Below are 9,529 nucleotides of genomic sequence, written 5' to 3' on the forward strand. Positions count from 1 at the left end.
TCATTAACTAATATATAAAGCATGTTAAGCATGGCAATATTGACAGAATCAAAATTACTTATCTTACCAGAAAATACCTTAGTAACTACATAACACAGGTAACTCAATTCTTTTCTAAGACCTAGCCTCCTAATCTCACTTAACTTAGAGGTAGGGATTGCATAGCCAATAGAATTAAGCATGGTAACTAAATTAGCATATGTGTGTGGAACAGTAGTAGTTTTTCAGGAATCTTAAAGCATGCTTGAATTGTGTCACTGTTAATGCAGAATTACTTACCTTTGAGAGTGAAAGATATGGTTTTGTCTGTAGACTGGTACACAACAGTGGTCCACATCTCTTCCACAACTTCACAGTAAATTGTGGGTGATTTCATCATAGCATAACTGAGTTTGCATCCCTTTACAAAGTCCATCATTTTGTGAAAATCTTTAGATTGTGGAATTTCCTTGTTCACAAGAGCTACGAAGTTGTTCTTTTCATAGATGAATCCAGACTGAGACATGATTTTGATTACTGGTGCCATTGTTAAGGTAAGGGAATTTGCAGAGAGAAAGAGAGTATTTACTTTGGAGAATAAGAGAGTTAGAGCAATTGAATTGAGAATGATAAAAGTAAAGTATGAAAATGAATTTTGCTTTTATACCATCTCAAAAATAAACTGTTAAAAGTAATAAAGTAAAATAAAGTAACCAAACAAAATAGCCCAAATTAGCCGTTTAAAATAAATAAATTATCATAATTCTGTCAATTATCCGTCGTGATATACTTACAGACTGTAAGTATATCCGATGGATAATGTTCAGAGTTCCAACGGCTGAGATTGTGACAATTCGACGGATGAGAATAAAGCAATTATCCGTCGGGTATAAAATAATCCAGAAAAGTAATTGATTTTTGTTAATATATTTCTATTTCGACAGATGATCAAACTAGATGGATAATGAGCATCCGTCGGGATGTAAATTTTGAATTAGCCAAAATTTCATCTAAGACAGAAAAATCAATTAAGTATCTGGATGCATTATAACTTGCAAAAATATCTGAAATGATTTAAGAATAATTAAGCATAACTTACTCACTTACCAACCTAGAAAAGGTGGATTCATCAAGTGGCCTGGTAAAGATATCTGCATGCTGCTATTCATTTAGAACAAAATGAAGTTCCACAGTACCATTCATCACATGCTCCCTAATGAAGTGGTACTTGATGTCTATGTGCTTTGTTCTTGAATGTTGTACTGGATTTTCAGTGATGGCAATTGCACTTGTGTTATCACAGAATTAGGAATTTCGTCCACTTATAGACCATAGTCCAACAATTGGTTTTTCATCCACAAAATATGTGCACAACAACTACCAGCAATACTATATTCAGCTTCAGTTGTAGAAGTAGAAACTGAATTTTGCTTTTTACTGAACCAGGACACAAGCTTGTTCCCAAGAAATTGACAGGTTCCTGTTGTACTTTTTCTATCAATTTTACAACCTGCATAATCTGCATCTGAATAACCAGTTAAATTAAAACCAGAATCTCTAGGGTACCAAATGCCAAGTTTTGGTGTTCTCTTGAGATATCTGAAAATTCTCTTAATAGCTACTAAGTGAGATTCTCTAGGATCAGCCTGAAATCTAGCACAAAGATAAGTAGCAAACATTATATCTGGCCTACTAGCTGTTAAGTATAGAAGTGAGCCAACCATGCCCCTATATCTTGAAATATCCACAGACTTTTCAGTTGTGTTTAATTCAAGTTTAGTTGTAGTGGTCATGGGAGTTTTTGCAGATGTTCAATCCATTAGATCAAACTTCTTTAAGAGATCATAAATATATTTAGTTTGACTAATGAATATTCCATCACTAACTTGATTAACTTGTAAACCAAGAAAGTAAGTTAGCTCTCCCATCATGCTCATTTTATACTTACTTTGCATCAATTTGGCAAACTTTTTGCAAAAAATTTCATCTATAGAGCCAAATATAATATCATCTACATAAATTTGAACACGTATACTAGAGTCATTAACATTTCTAAAGAATAGAGTTTTATCAAAAGTACCTCTTGTGAAGTGATTTTCTAAAAGAAACTTTGATAAGGTGTCATACCAGACTCTAGGTGCTTGCTTCAATCCATAAAGTGCTTTCAAAAGATAGTAGACATACTCTGGAAAATTTGGATCTTCAAAACCAGGAGGCTGACTGACATAGACTTCCTCCTCCAAATCTCCATTCAAAAATGCACTTTTGACATCCATTTGATAGACTTTGAAATTGGCATGGGTTGCATAGGCTAAGAAAATTTTAATGGCTTCAAGTCTTGTAACAGGAGCAAAAGTTTCATCAAAATCTATCCCTTCTTGTTGACAATAGCCCTTAGCAACCAATCTTGCTTTGTTCCTGAACACTATGCCATTTTCATCCATCTTGTTTCTGAATACCCACTTAGTGTCAATTGGATTCTTTCCTTTAGGTTTGGGTACCAGTTTCCATACCTTGTTCCTTTCAAATTGGTTTAGCTTCTCCTGCATAGCTAAAATCCAATCAGGATCCAAGAGAGCTTCTTCTACCTTCTTTGGTTCTTCCTTAGAAAGGAAGTTGCTATATAGACATTCTTCTTGAGTTGCTTTCCTTGTTTGAACTCTAGAAGAGGCATCACCAATAATGAGCTCAAAAGGGTGATCTTTAGTCCATTTTCTCTATTGTGGTAGATTAGCTCTAGATGAAGAGGCCTCATTATTGTCTTCATGTGTGACTGAGTTTTGATTATGAGAAACTCCCCCTAAGTTTGTTAATTTTTGATTTGAGAAAGGGGTGCTATCTGTAGGTGATTGTTTTGACTCTCAGCTTCTCTCATTATTCTGACGGATGATGCATTTTGTATCTCGACGGATGAAGCTGATTGTCTATCGACGGATGAAGCAGATTGTCTACTGACGGATGAAGCATTCTATAACTCGACGAATGTTGAATTATGTGCTTCATTAGTTGTAAAATTTTCTTCATTATCCTTAGCTAGTGTTTCTTGATCAGTTTTATCATCACTATCATCACTAACCATCTCCATATTATCAAACTTGAGGATTTCATGGAAATCTCCATCTTGCAGTCCTTCAATCTTTTTATCATCAAACACAACATGTATGGATTTCATAACAATGTTGGTTCTAAGATTGTAGACTCTATACGCTTTTCCAACAGCATATCCAACAAAGATTCCTTCGGCTTTAGCATCAAACTTTCCATGTTGATCATTTCGATTCCTTAAGATATAACATTTGCAGCCAAAGACATGAAGAAAGTTTAGAGTTGGCTTCCTATTCTTGAAAAATTGGTAGGGTGTCATGCATTTTGCTTGATTAACCAAAGAGATATTCAGAGTGTAGCAGGCAGTATTCACAGCTTAGCCCAAAAATATGTTGGTAACTTTGATTCTTCAAGCATTGTCCATGCAAATTCAATAAGAGATCTGTTTTTCCTTTCCAGCACTCCATTTTTTTGTGGGGTTCTAGCTGCAGAAAACTCATGCATAATCCCATTCTCTTCACAAAATAATCTCATCACAGAATTCTTGAACTCAGTTCCATTGTCACTCCTGATTCTTCTTACTTTAAAATCAGGATGATTGTTGACTTGCCTTATGTGATTGATGATGATTTCACTAGCTTCATCTTTGGATTTTAGAAAATATGTCTAAGAGACCTTTAAGAAATCATCTACAATTACTAGGCAATATATTTTCCATGAGATGGACAACACATTGACTGGTCCAAACAAATCCATGTATAATAGTTGCAAAGGTTCTTCAATTGTTGAATCAAGCTTCTTTCTGAATGATGCTTTAATCTGCTTTCCTTTCTGGAAGGTATCACACAATCCATCATTAGTAAACTCCACTTGAGGAATGCCTCTAACCAATTCTTTCTTAACAAGCTTATTCATGGTCTTGAAGTTTAGATGGGACAGTTTCTTGTGCCATAGCCAACTATCATCTTGACTTGCTTTACTGAGAAGACAGTGACTGATTCTGCATTTGATGAGTTGAAGTCAGCTAGGTACACATTTCCTTTTCTCACTCCAGTGAGAACCACTTTGTTGCTCTTTCTGTTTATCATAACACAGGCTTCTGAATTGAAAGTAACTGAGTTGCCCTTATCACAAAGCTGGCTGATACTCAACAAATCATGCTTAAGACCATCCACTAGGGCAACCTCTTCAATGATGACATTGTCTTTAGAAATCAAGCCATATCCCACAGTAAAACCCTTGTTGTCATCTCCAAAAGTAATACTTGGGCCAGCTCTTTCCTTGAACTCAGTGAGCAGGGTAAAATCTCATGTCATGTTCCTTGAGCAACCACTATCCAGATACCAAAGATTCTTTATGTTTCCCTGCACACATTAAAATCAAATCAAGTTGATTTTGGTTCCTAAGTTTCCTTGGGTCCTGCCTTGTTAGCTTTCTTCTTTGGTTTCTTGGGTTTGATCTCATTTGACTTAGGAATTTCAGATTCATCCTTTGTCATTTGAGTTAAACCCTTGAAATCAGTCATTAAAACAGAATTATCATGAACATTTTGGTTTACATGAAAAGGCGTGTTATTTGCAAACATGATATTCCAGTAAGGCATGCTAAATGGCATTTGAGGCATACTAAATACAGCATAATAAGGATTAGGTGCAAATGGCATATTAGCAAATTATGCATTCATATTCTGAGTAGACATAGCATTTATAGGCATGGTTGGCATGGCAGTCATGTTGGGAAAAAAAGAGGGTGCAGACATGAGAGTAGGCACAACAAGTTTGCAATTAACAGACAAATGGTTAACACTACCACACTTAACACAGATTTTCCTTGGTGCATATTTATCAGGTGTGTAGTTGTTATGTTTGTTAATTGCTACTTTTCCATTTCTATTGTTTTTTCCTTTTAGCTTCTATTTTAACCTCAATCTTTTCTAATATGTCATTCAATTGCTTGATAGACAGATGACCAACATTAACTTTCTTTTCTTTTCTAACTTGACTTGATTCTCCTGGAATAAAGTTTTTAGAAACTGATCCATATTTCTCATTCAACTTGGCTAGCTTAGCATTGCTAACTGGTTTACTTATAGCTGACGGATGTGGCTCCTTGTCTTTCGACGGATAATCCTTTTGATTATTCGACGGATGATTTTCATCATCCATCGAGTCCACATCTGTCAACAATCCTTCAACCAGATTGGACTCAAGCTTCTCTTTACTCTTCTTCCAGGCTGTATCACAAAAGGACTCAATACCTTGAACTTTACTGATTTGAGCATGAACATCTCTAGATGATTTCCATGCCTTAATCACTTCATATTCTCGTTCAAGCTGCTTCTTTAAAATCTCTTCTTTCTTCAAGGACTTAGTTAATTCATCCTTAGCAATCTTACACTCAATTCTTAATTTTTCAAATTCAATAAACTGACACTTTAGCACATTATTCCTCTCACTTAAAAACAAATTGTTTTCTTTAATTTTAGCATTTTCCTTAGTGAGGGACTTAAGTGTAACACACAAGTGATATAATTCAGTAGACATGTAATTTATTGCATCATTACACTCAGCTTTAGACAAATGTGTTAGGTTAGTGGTGATTACCTGATTGCTTGAAGAACTGGTCTCTATTTCATCTGATTTGGTCATTAGGGCTAGATTGACATAGCTTGTTTCTTCATCTTCATCCAATCCATCTACAGCCCAGTCATTCTCGTGTGTGATGAAAGCCCTTTCCTTTAGTTTGAGCAACTCAAAGTATTTCTGTTTATAATTAACAGGCTCAAACTTCTTTTTGCTGGAATCAGACTTTCTACATTCACTAGCAAAATGACCTGCTAAGACATATTTGAAACACTTAAATTTTGACTTATCAACCATGTTTCTATTTGGCTTGGCTGCTCCAAAATTCTTCTTGAATTTAATCTTGGAAAATCTCTTGGATAAGAATGCTAGATGCTCATCAATATCATTTATGTCATCTTGGCTCAACTGATCTTCATTCTCAGCTACCAGCCCTTTACCCTTGCTTTCACAGACCTTTAAAGTAGACTCAACAGCTTCCATCTTCATCTCTTTCTCCTTTTCTAACTCAGCAACCAGTGTTATGGACCCTCCTTTCTTTCTTCTTTTCTCCATCCTTTCATCTTGCTCTATTTCAAGCTCACAGGTTTTCAGGATGCCATACAGTCTCTCCAAAGTGAATTCCTTGTAATCCTGTGAATTTCTCAATGAGACTGTCATTGGCTTCTATTGAGTGGCATTTATGACACTTTATAATGCTATAATAAGCTTTGAATTGATGCATTTGTACTCAAGTTGTTAAGTGTTTTAATGTGTTTTCTAGTTTTTTTGCATTTCAGGCATTAATCTGTGAATCAGGTGAATTAGTATTATTTTGGTGCTAATTTGGTGTCAAGGTGGTGTTGGAATGAAAGCACGTGGAAAGCCGGCTCGAAGCAGCAAGGAAAAAGATGAAATCTGAGTTTTTTCCCAGAAGGACGGCATGCCCGGTCGCGCTAGGATTCCAGAACAGCAGCGCGCGCCCGCTGAAATAGCGCGTGCCCGCGCCTGTGCGAAAAATATGAATCCTGATTCTAATTCGATTCTAAGTTGGGAGACTTCCAGATTGATTAGGGCTGCTATATATATATTCAAATAAGAATGTTTTCAGAGATATCAAGGAAGCAAGAGAGACTATTAAAGGAGAGTCGTAAGAAGACCGTATTAGCATGATTCAACGAAGACGAAGAAAATCTTATTTTTACTTGTGAATCTTTGTTTCAAGTTATAACTTGGATGCTAGTTTTCTTATTTGTGAACCTTAATCATGTCTTGAACTTGGTTTTATTTATTCATTATAAAGACTACGTTTGTTTTACCATGCTTTCATCGGAACCCACATTGATGATGAGTCCGATCATGGGCTAATCGTTATCGTGGGGTTCTAGCGGATTTATTTATGGATTTATTTAGTTAAATTATTTTGATGCCTTAGTATGTGGTGATTGATTGATAGCCTAGTATTGGTTGTGTGTGTTCGTCTTATGAGCGTCGCGAACTTATAAGATAGTGTTTTAATTCTTAATGAAGCGAAAGTGAATTTAATGATTTAGAACTTGCCATGCTAGCATAGGTTCATGTTTTATTATGCATGATTCGTCGGTAATTTTAACCATCTTACTTGCGCTATGTAATCAAGATAGATAACTTGTACTTAAACCGTTATGTTGTCAAATTCTATAGACATATAGGGTCTCAATATAAATGGTGTCTATTCACCTTCTATCTCTTTTGAGGATGTCTGGTAGTATGGTACTCTTGCAACAAAAGTTGGCGTTTATCAGTTTTGTGTTATCTGATTAGTGTCATCACCATTGCATGCTAAGGTTGAGAATAATAAGACTATTGAATGAAGTATTTAATGAAGTTAGAATCCCATGTTTGTCATATATATTAATTCAGTCAATTTTATCCTCGTAGTTATAATTGTTTGTTTAATTCTTAGTTATAATCAACTCCATTTCTTATTCGTCTTAGCATTGAATAATAACCATATCATCGGTGTATAAGTACATAAATTAATTAATCAACCAAAGCCAGTCTCTGTGGGAACGAACTAGAAAAGATTTTATACTACTTGCAAACTCGTATACTTGCGAGTATTATTAGCGTGTGATTAGAGACTAACAAGTTTTTGGCTCCGCTGTCGGGGATTGCAGTGTTGATTATTTTGTTTATTTTATGTGTTTGTCATCAGTGGTCATTAAAGTTCATTGACTCAGACATTGTTACAGATCTGTTTCCTTGTCTTATTTCAGGTGATCTAGCGAGCGTGTATGCATACGCGTTCTCGGACTCGTAAGAGAAATCTGGATCAAGCCAAGGAAGAAGCGATAGTGGTTCGAAGGGAAGTCTATGAAGAAGAAGAGAAGGTAGAGGAAAAAGAAAAAGTTGAAGAACCAGTTGTAGTAGAGATGGGAGATCAAGTAGAAAATCATTAGGCTTTGATGGACTATTCTCAGCTTAAGAGCAATGACATTCAGTCAAGCATCATCAGACCATCCATCTCGGATAACACTTTTGAGATCAAAGAAGGCACCATTCAGATGATACATAACTCAATTCAGTTTGGGGGTTCTCCTACTGAAGACCCTAACATGCACATCAGGGATTTCATCGAGATCTGCGATACTTTCAAGTTCAATGGTGTGACTGAAGATGCTATCAACTGCAACTCTTCCCATTCTCTCTGAGGGATAAAGCTAAGTGCTGGTTACATTCTCTACCACCAGGGTCTATCACTAAATGGGAAGATCTTGCTCAAAAGTTCCTCACCAAATTCTTTCCTATGGTGAAGACTGCTGCAATCAGGAATGCTCTTACTCAGTTTGCTCAGCAAACAGGTGAATCTCTGTGTGAGGCTTGGGATTGATATAAAGAGATGCTAAGGAAGTGCCCACATCATGGCATGCCTGATTGGATGATTATAAACTGTTTCTACAATAGATTGGGTGCTATTTCTAGACCCATGCTTGATGCAGCATTAGGAGGAGCCTTGTGGGCTAAAAGCTATGATGAAGCTTATGAACTTATTGAACTGATGGCTGCTAATGAGTACCAGAATCCTTCCCAGAGACTGACTCAGGGAAAAGTAGCAAGAATTCTAGAGCTGGATGAAGCAACTTCTATAGCTACCCAACTTAAGGCTTTGACGATGAAGGTGGACTCTTTGGCTAATTATGGAGTTAATCAAATCGCTATTGTCTGTGAGCTTTGTGATGGTGCCCATGAGACTGATTAGTGTGGTATTTCTAGTGAATTAGCGCAGTTCGTGAGCAATTTTCAGCGATCGCAACAACCTGTGCCAGCCACCTACCAACCTAATAACCGCAATCATCCAAATTTCAGCTGGAGCAATGCTCAGAATGCGGTTCAACAACCCTATTAGCAGTATCCAGCTAAGCAGTATAACCCTCCAGGTTTTCAGAAATTGCAATATGCACCAAGTCAACAACTCCAGCTGCAACAAGCTAATGAGAAACCTGAATTAGAGGAGTTTAAGCTTATGTGCAAGAGTCAAGCTGTTTATATCAAGACCTTGGAAAACCAAATCGGACAAATTGCCAATGCCTTCCTAAATCGTCAACCTGGTACATTGCCTAGTGACATTGAAGTGCCAGGAAGAAAGGAAGCTAAGGAGTAAGTAAAGGCAATCACTTAGAGGTCTGGAAAGGTTGCGAATCCCAAACAAACTCAAGAGTTGACTGAAAAAGCTGGGACTGGGAAAGAAGTAGAGCAGAAGGATGAAGAAGTGGAAATAAGGAAGACTACTGTTGAGCACACTCCTCATGAGGGTAATACAGGGGAGAAACAGATCTATCATCCACTGCCTTTTCCTAAGCGGCTGCAGAAGAAAAAGTTGGACAAGAAATTTGAGAGGTTTCTGGAGGTGTTCAAGAAACTTCATATCAATATACCTTTCGCTGAGGCTCTTGAGCAGATGC

The 9,529-nt window shown here is 36.6% G+C and overlaps 1 non-coding gene across 1 annotated transcript; it reads right to left on the minus strand.

The window, feature by feature from the left end:
* Positions 1-8,388: 8,388 nt before the first annotated feature.
* On the minus strand, positions 8,389-8,495 carry LOC141663112 (small nucleolar RNA R71). The gene has a single exon (XR_012551197.1). It is a non-coding gene; the product is annotated as a small nucleolar RNA R71 (small nucleolar RNA).
* Positions 8,496-9,529: the final 1,034 nt, after the last annotated feature.

This window comes from Apium graveolens, chromosome 5 (assembly GCF_009905375.1).
Source record: "Apium graveolens cultivar Ventura chromosome 5, ASM990537v1, whole genome shotgun sequence".
Classification (NCBI taxonomy): Eukaryota; Viridiplantae; Streptophyta; class Magnoliopsida; order Apiales; family Apiaceae; genus Apium; species Apium graveolens.